This window comes from Cupressus sempervirens, chromosome 3, assembly GCF_028749045.1.
Source record: "Cupressus sempervirens isolate cs-2001-9-10 chromosome 3, ASM2874904v1, whole genome shotgun sequence".
Taxonomy (NCBI): domain Eukaryota; kingdom Viridiplantae; phylum Streptophyta; class Pinopsida; order Cupressales; family Cupressaceae; genus Cupressus; species Cupressus sempervirens.
In genome coordinates, this window is record NC_143120.1 from 21,020,580 (window position 1) to 21,034,908 (window position 14,329).

Below are 14,329 nucleotides of genomic sequence, written 5' to 3' on the forward strand. Positions count from 1 at the left end.
GAGTGCTTTATGTAATTTACAAACCATATCCATATTGTTCTCATCAAAAAATGCCTCTAGTTGTTCAATGTAGACTTCTTCTTCTAGTATACCATTTAGAAAAGCAGACTTTACATCCATCTGATAAACTTTGAAATCTTTATATGCAGCATATGCAAGTAAAGTTCTTACTCCTTCCATTCTAGCAACATGGGTGAATGTTTCCCCATAGTCTAGTCCTTCTTCTTGAGCATAACCATTGCATACTAGTCTAGCTCTATTTCTAGTAATCTCACCATTCTCATCTAGCTTGTTTCTGAATACCCACTTGGTGCCAATCACATTCTTGTCAATTGGTCTGGGAACCAAACTCCAGGTTTTGTTTTTTCTTTATTTGATCAATCTCTTCTTCCATAGCTTTATATCAGTCATCATCTTGTAATGCACCATATACTGTCTTAGGTTCAAGTTTTCTGATCAGACATGATTCATGTCTTAGTCTGTTCTTTTTCACCAATGATCTATTCAGTAGGGTGATGTCTTTTTACATATTTGGATAATCTTGGTTCTGTCCTTATTTCCATGTTTGATCTTTCTGATTTAGGGTCACTATGTACTGAGTTGTTAGGTTGTTCTTAATCTCTTTCATGTGTACTAACTTCAGAATCAGATTGTGCATTTCCTTCATTCTGCAACTTGACATTCACTGGTTGTGACTTGGCTGAAACTAAAATTTTTGGTTGAGTTTCAATTTCATTGACATCATCCTTGTCAATAGGCATTCCATCATAAGAATACACAAAGGTTTTGTACTCGTCCATTTTCTTTGGTTCTTCAGCTTGGACTTCTGTATGTTCATCAAAGTTTATATTTGCACTTTCCACAATTTTGTTAGTGTTAGTAATCAAACACTTGTATGCCTTACTTCTAGTGGAGTAACCAAGAAATATGCCTTCATCACTTTTTGCATCAAATTTTCCATTTCTAGCATCTTTAAGGATAAAGCATTTGCAACCAAACACTTTGAAATGTTTTACATTGGGTGAGTGACAATACCATAATTCAAAAGGTGTTGTATTTGTACCTTTCTTGACTTGTACTCGGTTCAGTGTATGAACATCTACACTTACAACTTCTCTCTAGTATTTTAGAGCAACGGTCTTTTCCATCATTAATGTTTTGGCATAGTCAATCATAGATCTATTTCTTCTTTCAGCAATTCCATTCTGTGGGGGAGTTCTAGGAGCTAACATTTGTCTTTTGATTCCTTTGTCATCACAAAATATCTCGAATTCTTTTGATGTGAATTCACCACCTCTGTCTGATCTCAGGCATTTCAAGTTTTTTCCTTTTCCTTTTCAACTCTAGCCACATACCACTTAAACATTTGAAAAGCATTAGATTTTTGTTTTAAGAACATAACAGTCATCATCCTAGAATAATCATCAACAAACAACATTATGTACTTATCTCCTCTATAGCTTTGTACTTCCATTGGACCACATAAGTCAGTATGAACTAGCTCAAGTTCTTCTTTAGATGTATAGTTTTTGCTTTTGAAACTTGACTTTGTCATCTTTCTTAGCTGACACTATTTGCACACGGTATTGTCAAGCTTCTTCAATTTTGGTAAACCTCTGACTTTCTTCATTTGACTGATATTGACTAGATTGTCAAAGTTGACATGACGTAGCCTTCTATGCCATAACCATTCATCATCAAATTTTGCAACAAAATAGGAGACATCATCCATATCAAGGTAAAATAGATTACTTCTTGTTTGATCTCCTTTTCCTATCAATTTGCCATCAGTATCATAGATTTTTATAGTTTTGTTTCCAAATTGTACTTTGCATCCTATATTGCCTAACTGTGAGACACTCAACAAATTGTAGTTTAATCCTTCAACATAGTATGCATTATCACATGAAATTTTCTCTGTGAGCTTAATGGAACCTTTTCCTTTTATTTGATATGGAGCATCATTACCAAATCTAACACTATTTCTATCATACTGAGTAAAGTTAACAAACTTACTTTTGTCTCATGTCATGTGATGTGAGCATCCACTGTCTATGATCCATCTATCATTCTTGTTCATACATGTTACCAGTGTGGTTGACTCTTCTTCATCAGATTGGTCCTTCATGGCTACATAAATAACTTCATCATTATTATCATTAGAATTTTCTTCAACAATATAACACTTCTTTCCTTTGTCTTTGTAATCTCTTTTTTCATCTTCTCTTTTGTACTTGTACTTGTTGCCTTCCTTATAATCCTTTTTCTATATACATCTTGCAGCAATATGTCCTACTTCATTATAGTTGAAACAAATGATAGGCATCTTACCTTTGAATTTTCTTTTACCTCTGTGAAATCTTCTAGCTAGCAGTGCTTCCAATTTTTTCACATCTTCCTCATTAGTACTACTGTCACTGGATACATATTTCATTTTTCTTCCTTTCTTTGATTTCACCTGTTCAGCATCTTTTAGTGATAGCTTGGCCTTGAAAGAAGATTCAACATTCTCAGGTCTGTAGTTGTCAAAGTTAGATAACTTAAATGCAGTGAGTCTACCTACTATACTTTCAAAACTTAGATTGTTTCCTGGTACACATCTTAGCTCTTGTATAGCTGATACTCTAATAGCATAGATAGGGATCAAGGTTCTTAAGAACTTACTATTAACAATATCTTCATCCAATTGACCACTCAAGCATCTTATTGCACTTACCACTTCCTTTATTCTTGCGCCATACTGAGCAGCATTCTCATTTTCCTCTATTTTCATATCATCAAACTTTCCTCTAAGGCTTTCTCTTTTTTCTCTTTGGACATTCTGATCTCCTCCATAGATGTCTGATAGGGCTTTCCACATTTTGAATGCAGTGTCACATCCTTTGATATCATCAAATTCAACATAGTTGAGTGTAGAAGCAATCTCCAACATTTTCTGATTGTGTTCCTATTTGTTTTTCATATCTTCTGTAGTAAGAGTACTAGTTGGATCAACATATTCAATAACAATTGAATTTTGGGCATAATCTCCTATGGATCCAATATGTAGCTTCATCAAACTTTGCCATGCAACAAAGTTGTCTTTGTTGAGCTTGGAAACTTCTCTCTTAGGCATTTTGATCTTCTCTGCTTATAGTCCCTTTAAAATGAATCAGCAACTAGGCTCTGATACTTATTGTTAGAATTCTTTTAGAATAACTGAGAGGGGGGGGGGGGGAGGGGGGTGGATTAGTTATTCAAGGTCCAAATGCCCTAATAATACCTTTTCACTACTTTTAATGAATCCATAAACTTTTCATCCATCCAAATTTAAATCAACCATATTAGCAAGTTACAGTAAATCAACATGCAGAAATAAAACATGCAAGATCAACACATGACACAGTGATTTACATGGAAACCCAATTTGAGAAAAACCACCAGTAACATGCTACTTGATTCTCACTCTTCTAAAGTGATGCCTTGTTAAAAGCCTGCCCTATTAAAGGCTTACAACACACTATTAAATGTGACCTTGTTAGAGGATTTCACCAAATTGTTAGGAATGGGCCTGGTCAAAGGACTTTGGAAAATTCACTTGGAATGTCACCATGTTAAAGGATTTACCTCATGGCTATTAAACCAAGCTAAGTCCATAGGATTTAAACTATCTATTACAATTGCTAGAGAGTAACAATAGTGACTTATTGATCTGATACAACTTACAACATACTTTGCAAATTTCAGATCACTCTTCAGTTCAATCCTATTGCTTGGCTTTAATCACTTCAGCTCTAATAGCTTGTCTTCCTCTCAAACTTCATCTCCTTGATTCTCTTTACTCATCATGCCAATGCAATCATCCTTGTGGTTGTCTATCCAAAAAAAGTTTTTGTGCTTTCTTCTCCTTATCACCTTCTTCAGCAATTATGCTTTCATGCTTGAACACCTCTCTCTCTTTGCTTCATGACCTTACGACTCCTTAGATAGAAATCTAGTTTTCCTTTTCCACTCAATTCTCCCTTTCCAATTTTAGGAATTCAAATGGATCAGGTAGGATACAATGTATCTACCCCATATCTTGTTCTTATCTAGAAACTTTGTCTAAGCTCTAGTTGTAACCTCAAAAATGTTCTACATGGTGTTTTGTGCCACCAACTCATCATTCTTATCTTTCATTTAATTCACATATTTCTAGATAACAACCTTGTCAGCTTAGATCTGGCAAATTTTTTATTTTTGAAATAATGCAGCAACTCAACATTATTGGTTTACTAATGCTCGACATCTCTGTGTTACTCGACACTATTGGTTTTCTGATGCTCAACATTTGTTTCCTGGATAGCTTAGCAGCTAAACAAAACTGTATCACTCAACACCTGATATCACTCAGCACTTGATAAACTCTGTATCACTTGGCACTTGATAAACTCTGTATCACTCAACACTTGATATCACTCGGCATTTGATAAACTTTGTATTACTCAGCATCTGAAGTTGAACTTACTCGACTTCAACTAGGAATCTATTCGGAACCTACTAGCTTGCTTGGATCCCTCTCTCTAATGAACTTAGTTTTACAAATGACTTAGCTAAAACCTTACATCTTTGATATGTTTCACTATGCCCTTTCTCTATGTCTTAGAGTATGTCATCAGTACATTATTTCATCAATGTCTTGACTGATCCTTGTACTTCATTACAACATCATAACTTCAACCTTTCTCTAGGTGTTCTAGTTACATCTTATTGATTGCCTGCTTCTTGTCAATCAACCACTTGACAGTATTTTGATCACTAAAGCAATTGTCATTCCTGCAAGTAGCAAGTTTGACATCAATGACAAAACAATGATTGAGAACATTCCTTACTAGTTCCATATGATCATTTCAACAATCTTCCTTATGATTTTTTCAATCATTTCCAACATCAAGGAGATGAAGCTTGAGATGACAAGCTGTCAGAGCTGAAGTGATTAAAGCCAAGCAAAGGATTGAGCTGAAGTGTGATATGAAATCTGCAAGATATGTAAGTTGTATCAGATTAAAAATTCATTATTGTTACTCTCTAGCAATTGTAACAGATATTTTAAATCCTATGGACTTAAGTTGGTTTAATAGCCATGTTGAAAATCCTTTAACAGGGTGACATTCCAAGTGAATGTTTTAAAGTCCTTTGATCAGGCCCATTCCTAATAGTATGGCAAAATCCTCTAACAAGGTCACATTTAACAGTGTGTTGTAAGCCTTTAATAGGGTAGGCTTTTAACAGGGCATCACTTTAGAAGAGTGAAAATCAAGTAGCATGTTACTGGTGATTTTTCCCAAATTGGGTTTCCACGTAAATCACTGTGTCATGTGTTGATCTTGCATGTTTTATTCCTACATGTTGATTTTCTATAACTTGCTAAGATGGTTGATTTAAGTTTGGATGGATGAAAAGTGTATGGATTCATTATAAGTAGAGAAAAAGTATTATTAGGGCATTTGGACCTTGGATAGCGGATTCACCTCCCCCCCGCTCTTAGTTATTCTAAATAATTCTAACACGAAACACCATTGCTTCAAATTTTTCTTAATTTTCTAAAGAAAGGTCAACTCTAGTCAACTATGGTCAACCACAACCCCCAAATTGATCTAAATCACCTCCTCGTTGAGGTGTCATTTTTTGACTTTGCTCCCAAAAGGGGTCAGTATGATTATAACATTACTCATGATATCATCATTAAAAAATTATCAAATATATCAAGGTATGATTTCAAATCTAAACATAATGTCATGATAACTTAGGGCATCTCAACACTTAGTGTAGCTTCATTCTCCTATTTGGCATCATACGTTATCTATTCAATCAATTTTATAACATTCATTGTCGCAAGTATCTAAGTGTTCTACTTAGACTCTTGATTACTAAGCCTTGTTCTAGGGATAGTCCTAAAACTTATGACATGACATTGTTATGTATTTTTGAACCAGTATTAAGGTGTTCTATCTGAATTTTGGAGAATTGAGCACTATTCTGGGGATGATTCTGCAAATCTCAATCAAACCAGTATTGCTAATCAAATAGGTATCAGGGCATCCTATCCCTAATTCTTAAGAATTGAGCCTCATTCTAGGGACAATTTGACAAATCACAAAAATATTTGAACCAAGTACCTGTATCAAGGCATCCTAACTCTAATTCTTGAGGATTGAGCCTCATTCTGGGGACAATTCAACAAATCATGATAATATTTGAACCAAACAGGTATCGGGGCATTCTAACCCTAATTCCTAAGGATTGAGTCTTGTTCTAAGAAACATTTTGTGAATCAAATATTTGAGTTATTAGACTAGTACCTAGGTGTTCTAGCTAGACTCCAGAGGGCTAAGCTTCATTCTGGAGATAACCCTAGAATCTCATCAATTGATCTCAATATCTTTAGATCTAAAATCAATCTCAGTTCTCCCTTGATGCTTCAAATTCATGATTATCTTTGAATCAATGCACTACTTGTATATCAATTCAAAGAGAGGAAAAATGTAATAACACAAAATTGGTCACATCCTTAAATGTAGAATTAAATCTTTAAATGGAATAGGTTCAAACAAATCAAACAAATCAAATCAATTTGAACCCATTCAATTGTGACACATGATATTAAGTTCATAATAAGCATTAATAAGTCATTATTCTAGAAATCAATTTAATATTGATAAGGGACTCCCTATCCATAAATGAATATTCTATTCATTATTGGGGACAAGGATATTGCTTGTTTATTCTAAGTGGAATTTACACTTGGAATTGTTTATTCTAGTGGAACTTACACTTGGAATTGTTTATCCTAGTGGAACTTACATCTGAAATTGTTTATTCAACTCCCAACCTCGCCATGGTTAGATCAAACTCTACCTCATGGCCTTACCAAAATCTATAAATGCAAGGCTCATTTCGGAAGAAAGGGGAGGGGAAGAAGTAATGAGATTTTGTTGAAACATCATTAGATTTCATACTTAGCTTGGATTTACATGTTTTCAATTCTAGAATGCTTGCATACATGCTCACTTAATTTCTTATCTTCATTTGGAATGAACATATTCTTCTAGGGTAAATGCATTGCAATCCATTCTCTACTCAAGTCCTTCATTCTTAGCATGATCTATGGTTATTGGGCTCTCAAGTCTAAGAGTATCAAGTCGCCCCATCTAGTTAGAAGGCAATAGATTGCCTTATGTATGCATGTTGAATGAATAGTCTCATGTTCACTTTGGTGTGATAGCACACAAAAAAAGATTATATTGAAGTGTGTGTGGACTGAGAGGCCATATTTCGCACTCACACTTCTCAAAGTTATAAAGTTCTTTGGGGCTTAACCAAGAGTGACAAGATTATACTTCTAAGAGAGGTGTCTTTTGATTCACCTCCTGATATTTATACTCTTCTAGAACATGAGAGTTGAGGTCATCCCAAGGGGTGATGAAATCTCCAAGTAGGCCTTCTAAAAAATAAAACAAGTCCACTTATTTCTTATGCACTCAAGATCACCCAAAGGTGAAAGAGGAGTGAATACATAAGTGGCCTTGGGGTGTAAAAGACACTTGTTCTTTCCCAATGAATCTTTACATTTTGTAATCTACTCTTGAAGACACTCTTGTTTAGCATGGAAAGTTATTTTCAACTTACACCGTCGTTAACATAAGAAATTGAGAGTTTGTCAACAAAAGTAAATTGAGCATAGTCAACATAAGAAATTGATAGGGAAAAGAACCAATTTCTTTATGTATTCAAGATTGAATGTATTCATTTTAAGAACCAAAATTCAAATATTTCATCGCAAGGGTTCTTTGATCCTTAAGCACTCAAGAGTGTGTTACTAACATGCATTCCAATGAATATGTGTTCTCTTCAAGAGTGTGTTTTAGCATTCATTCTAATGAAAATCATGTAGGTTTTTATCCATGGCATTCAAGATTGAGTTTTTAGTGTATTCATTCAAATGAAATATTTCTCAATTTATTAAGACATTCAAGATTGAATTTGATTGTTTTAGAATTTGAAGGCATTCAAGAGTGTGTTTGGATTTTAAATTTAATTGCAACATTCATTCAAAGAAAAATGACATTCAAGTTCGTTCCTTTCAATTTAAAATCCTCCCATGTGCTTCATTGTCACTTTTGACATACCTATAATAAAATAGTTTGATTAAAACTTAAAGATTTGCATCATGAATTAATATTTTTATGAAAAAAAGATTTAAAATGAATTTCTAGTTAGAAAAATCTTAAATTTTTACTGTGATCTCTTGAAAGTGTTGTAAATAGGAAATAAAAATTTCAGACCAAAATGTTGAGATTTATTTCATAAATTAATTTATTCTTGAAAATCCATAAAATTTTTTTTTAAAAATATAGTTTAAATATGAAAAATCTGAAATTTTTATTGAGGTATCCGGACATCATTGTAAATTCTCAATAAAAATTGTAGATTTAAATTCGATGATTTGGAGGGTAAATTAAATTTTTAATGAAAATCCACTAAAGAATTATTAAAAATTGAATTGTGATCCAAAAGTTCTACAGTTCTTACTATGCACACTAGCAATTTTCTAGAACTTACAAAATTCTTTTAGATCAAAATATGTTGTTTTGCATGCTCAAATAATTTTCATATGAAAAGTGATTAAAAAATTATAGAAATTAGAGCTTTTATCAAAAAAATTATGAAATTTTGCATGTGATTTCACCCTATTTTCTACAACCTTCACAAAAAAAATTTATCCAAAATTCGTCAATTTGTTCTAGTTTTTATAAAAAAATCATAAAAAGATTCAAAAAATAGAATTTTGATTTAAAAAAATTTAACTTTAGAACATGAGAAGGAAGAAGAAGATGAGAAATGGAAGAAGAATAAGATGGAGAAGAGAAAGAGGTCTCTCAAATTCTCATTCCAATGCTTGTGATTGTTGGATGTCTTCTCGAAGTGTCTTCAAACCTACAAAAAAAATATAATGAGGCTTTCAATGCTCATGGTGGGTGCTAAACATGTGTGTGAGAAATGTGGATCATTTATTTGCAAAACCAACACACTTCAATAAGAAATTAGATCATAGGGTTATTATATAAAATTAATCAAAAATGAGCATAGAACCGATGAAACCATCCTATTGCTCTCTAACTAAGGAATGAGTATGTAAATGGAATTAATTTCTCTCAGAATTAAGACCAAATCAGTGACAATAATACCCATAGAATGAGATATTCAAACTAGCATGAATGCAAAATTCAAACTTGGAATTGAAATATTAAGCTAGGATGGAATATAATCAAGCTAAGAAATAAAGTAATTAAGCTAGAAATGAATTAGAATTGAAAAGAAATGAATTAGAATTGAAAGATAGAATGCTTAATTTAACAAAAATTTGTTGCTCTAAAATTGCCTCCCTTAGCTCTTAGAATGCCTTCTATTTATAGATTTTCCAAGGGCTTGGGGTAGAATTGAGAATTTACCATGGTGAAAGTAAAAATGAATTAAAAATCATTTTAAGGGAATCCAATTTGAATAAAATATTCATTATAGAATAAACAATGAATTTCCTTGAATCCCACTCTGAATAAAATATTCATTATGGAATAAACAATGAATATCCTTGAATCCCACACTAAATAAAATATTCATTAATGAATAAACAATGAATATATTTGAATCCCACTCTAAATAGAATATTCATAAGTCAAATGGAGTCCTCTTTCAAATATAAAAATAATATTCAAGGATAATTGCTTATTTAAATTAATTTGAAATTGATATTCATGTGCAAAATTTAAATGGGTTGTAATAGTTGATTTGAATCAATTCATTTTATTCTTTGATTCAACTAATTCAATTTGAACCATCACCATGAGATATAATTCTGCAATTAAAGGATTGACCAATTTTGGGTGATTACATGATGCATCACCATAAAAAATGAGGAACCCTACAATATTATTATTCTCAAATGGCCAGAAAAATTAGTGGGTCTCTTGCCTAGATGAAATAAAAATTGATGCTCAACATTGATAGCTAATTTAGTGTCAATCTTGAAACAATGAAACATGATGATAAGTTCTCTGGTGAATGTAGGCACCATATTTATCAAAACTTTTCCATGACATACTAGTCTAGTGTGAGGTATCATCATCATCACAAGATTTCCATGATAGTCTAATAGTTATAGGCGTCATCTTCATCACAAGTTTTCTAAGTACATGTGTGCATTGAAGACCTTTTGTCACTACTTGAGCTAGTAGTACATATGGGTGAGTATTTTATCATCATCATCTGGCATAGGCTCACACGCATATCACATGTTAAGTGTAGCCAAGGTGAATGTTAAATAGGTCTTCCCAATCTCAAAAGTCATTAGAGCCTATCAATATGCCACCATTGCCAGATTTGAAGGGCATGGAAATGCAACCATCATTATCATATGTGTTATAATTAATTTCATATGTTGCAATCATTTTGTCACTTGTAAACATGAGCTTGTTTTCATTTTAGCAAATGTTTGTATAAGTATTTGGGTTTAATTAAATAGTTATGACTATGCATGTTAATGGGGTATATAGGATGGGTTAGACACTGTTATTTATGATCAATAAATTTTTCATTTGGATTTCTCATGAAGATTTTGTACAACCATTGAATCCTAATTCAAAAAATTCTTTAGAGTGACAAGAGAAAGAACAAGAACTAATTGGTAGAGTTGGAAAGAGGTATCAAATCAAGAAAAAATAGCATTTTTGAATCAAGCAAGTTTTGATATGGTTTCTAAAAACTAGAATGCTTTATTTGTTGTCATGCTTCCTATATCCTTTTATAAAATTATGTTAAGTTGTGTTTTAGTGCACCTTATTTTTCAAGGTATCGTTAGAGTTTATCACTAAACTTTACATTTCCATTTTAATGTAGGTACTATAAAAGGACAAGGAGGTCTAGTTGGGAGAAATCCAATTGAAAAATTGTTAGTGGTCTTTTGGAGTCTATAACTTGTGAAGTTGATAAAACCTTGTAGTTATGTACGCTTTGACAATAATAACTATAGATGATCAGACATAGTGCATTATAGTGGTTGTGCATTCCCATGTACATTGGGAAAAAGACATCAGGAGGATTTTGATACTGAAATATAATCCACAAAACCAAGATGAATGCTAACTAGGTCTTCCTAGTCTCAACACTCTAAAGGATCATCAGATCTCATCAATGTACAAGACTCTTGGAACTCAAAAATTATTATAAGAAGTACAAAAAAAGGAGGTGTATGTTTCAAATGTCATCTGTTTGCATAGGATTTCAGTAGGAGAAGGTCTATTAAAAAAGGTATGTATATGATTATCCTTAGATATCTTGACGATCCATCATTCAAATTATCACTAGATAGAAGGCATCAAATTATAAATGGTCTTTTGGAGTCTATATCTTGTCAAGATGATAATGCCTTTGTAGCTATATACACTCTTAAAATAATAACTAAAGATGATAACAATAGCACATTGCAGTGGCTGTAAATTCCTATGTACATTGGGAAAAGGACATCAAGAGGATTTTGATACTAAAATTTGACCAACATAACCAAAAGGAAAAGATGTGCTTGGCAACTAGATTTGTTGGTAATAATATTATTCCCTTCATAATCATTGGATAAAGAAAAACTAGAAATCAATTTAGGCCTTCATCTTATGAGGATGATGGGGGATGTCCACCTTAAAATGCTTATTGTTTCACAAGTTCTTGGGGCTAATGAAAACTATCAAATGGTGCTATTCAAACTTGAAATTTTATTAGGCAATGAAGTTTTAAAATTGGGGATCTAAAACTATTTTTCTACTAGATCTAGATTTCAATTCTTTTGTGGACTTAAAGGATCAATCATATGCCTACAGGATTGGCCAAGAGAAACTGTGTTTGTATATATATTGATTATTAAATGTCCAGTTCAAGAGAAAATATTGCAGCAATCAAGAAGAAAACTAGCTATAGAGAATCTTGTTATGAATTCTATTAAGAATAAAATTATTAACCAATTTCTTAGGATTAAGAGAAAAAGCCTACCTAGTTAATGGAAAAGAGTGGGAAGAGATTCTTAGACCCATGATAGAAGTTACAAATAATAACTTGAAAAGATAGAAATGAGAAAGTAACAAAGGAAAGAAGTAAGATGTGTCCCTTTAACTCTACTCCTCCCTTGCATTTCCCTCACCCACCTTCTCTATATATCTCACTCTCATTGCTTCTAGTTCTTCATAACTTGATGAGGTAATGGAGAACCAAAAGAAAATCTACTAGATCTTCATAACCTGACATAGTTATGGAGAACTAGAATCAAATATTTTAGTTCTTCATAACCTGATTTGACTATGGAGAACTAGAAGCAAAGCTTCTAGTTCTTAAAATGTGATCATGCTCTCACGTTATGTCAAAATTGAAATTTATTAATATTTCTTCCTTGGCTTGGTAACAAGCAAAGGCCCATTTTCAAATTTGATCAATGGAAACTATAATTGGAACAATTATTGTTTTGTCATTGATGTCAAATATACTAATGAGACATGTTGTTATCTGATGTAAATGTCATATCTATTTTGATTGATGAAGAGAATTTAAAGAGTTACTCATAATAATATCACCTTGAGGAAAGGTTGAGCTATGAAAAGGAAGATATAATGGATATTTGAATAGTTAGAATTTGATAAGACATAGTGATTATTTATATCATTGATGTAAAGCTTAACCAAACAATAGAGTAAAAGACTTAGGAATGCTGAGTGAGGCTAGTGACAACCAAGCCATAATAAGTGCTAAGAAAATTTAGTGTTGACTGAGCATCAACATTGACCAAGAAGGCTAGTTGATGCTAAGCCAAGATTTCTACAACAACCAAGTGATTACGTGATGACTGTATGCTAGGATTTTGTAATTTCCAAGTAACAAAATTTTGAATGCATCAGAATAATCATGATTTCCAACTGATTTAGTTGATTTCTTGGGATATGGGAACTGTGTTGAAGATAATATTGATGAGCTATATCATTAAGTTCAAGGTGGGGATTAGGTATTATATCTAAGATTAAATTTAATGGAAGAGAATTTTTTAGAAAAGAAGAAGATGGACAAATATATTGAACCTGATCAACTAGATCATTAACCCTGAGATCCATGGTGATCATGAAAAATGGAAAAGCCATAGTTATCTTTTTAAGAAGGTATAGAGCCAAACCTTAGAGATATGCACATAGAGAAAGGTGGAATAGAGGTGCACACAGATGATTGTAGAGTGTAAGTGTGAGAGTGAAGCAAAAGAAATGAATATACCAATGTTGTTGAAGTTGATAACTAAAGTTGAGCAGAAGGATTAAGTTTTTTGGAAGGAGAAGATTGACTACTCAAAGGGTTTCCAAGTGAGTTAAGAGACATATTTGACAAGGGGGACTTATTAGTAAATCAACATGTAAGCCGAACAAGTGATTTGAACCTAAAAATGTAAGTTATAAATTATATAGATCAAAACCCTACAATTTTCTTTCTAATCATTGTAAATAGTTTGTATTGACATCCTTTTAATCAAAGGTTGATCTAATAGTCATTGAAAGACTTAACAGTCTATATAAATCCTTTAGCAAGGTGACATTCTAAATGGAATGATTAAAGACCTCTGACAAGGCCACTCCTAATAGGGTGATTAAATCCTCTAACTAGGTCACATCTAATAGTATGTATTGTAACCTTTAACTGGGTTGGCTCCTAATAGATCTCACTTCAAAAGAGTGAAAAAGGGCTGACATGTTGTTGGTGATTTTTTCCAAATTTGTTGAATGTTTTATAATATTTTTCATTTACATGTTTACATTCAAAAAAGTTTGATATAATAGGATGATGAACTAGTAGTGTTAATGTTTTATAGCTTTTGTCAGATAAAATATGAGATTAACCTCTTTGATTTTATATATATATATATATATATATATATATAATCATAATATTGTATGGATTAATATATAATCTCATAATATCCTATATCTATAAATTTTCTATAATGTATTAATAATATATATCTTATAATGTTTATAACTATGATGTTCTCATATATATTTAATATATATAATATTCTAATGTATATATATATTCAATCATAATTATAAATCATATATTCACCTTCAATCTATTACCTTGTCCATCAAATTATAAAGCATAATGCACTTTATGTACTAGTCTATAAAGGTGATCAAACTATGCATCTATCATGTTAATCTTCACATGCATGATCAGGTGTCCCATCCTTCCATGTATTAAAGAGCAATTGCATATGAGGAGTTTTCCCTGTGTT